Raw genomic sequence first — 564 nt, 5'->3', positions numbered from 1 at the left:
ATAAAGTCTGACACTGTTTCCACTGTTTCCCCATCTATTTCCCATGAAGTGATGGGACCACATGCCATGATCTTTGTCTTCTGAATGTTGAGCTTTAAGCCAACTTTTTCACTCTCCTCTTTCACTTTCATCAAGAGGCTGTTTAGTTCCTCTTCACTTTCTGCCATAAGAGTGGTGTCATCTGCATATCTGAGGTTATTGATATTTCTCCCATATATATAAATAAAAGAATGTTTGAAAGTAAGAGATGAAATAGAGAGAGGTCTGGGAATCTTCCCTTAACCACTTAAACTTGAGGTGCAGTATTTACTTTCTATTAAATTGATTTTGACCTAAAGTTTTTAGCACTTATGGCAGCCCCTTTATTCTCTTTGACAAGAGTGGTACTTTTGATGTAATTTTTAAGTTAGATTTTTATAGTCCTATTCAGATCAGATTAGATCAGATCAGTCGCTCAGTCGTGTCCGACTGCTTGCGACCCCATGAATCGCAGCACACCAGACCTCCCTGTCCATCACCAACTCCCAGAGTTCACTCAGACTCACGTCCATCGAGTCAGTGATG

At 39.9% G+C, this 564-nt stretch overlaps 1 protein-coding gene across 1 annotated transcript in view; it reads left to right on the top strand.

The window, feature by feature from the left end:
• The window catches only part of DOCK3 (dedicator of cytokinesis 3), a 283,176-nt gene that overhangs the window by 89,368 nt on the left and 193,244 nt on the right, over window positions 1–564 (top strand). The window lies entirely within an intron of this gene.

This window comes from Bison bison, unplaced genomic scaffold (assembly GCF_000754665.1).
Source record: "Bison bison bison isolate TAMUID 2011002044 unplaced genomic scaffold, Bison_UMD1.0 scf7180017864304, whole genome shotgun sequence".
Classification (NCBI taxonomy): Eukaryota; Metazoa; Chordata; class Mammalia; order Artiodactyla; family Bovidae; genus Bison; species Bison bison.
The sequence above is the reverse complement of the archived record's forward strand: the minus strand, read 5'-3'. Positions and strand labels throughout refer to the sequence as shown.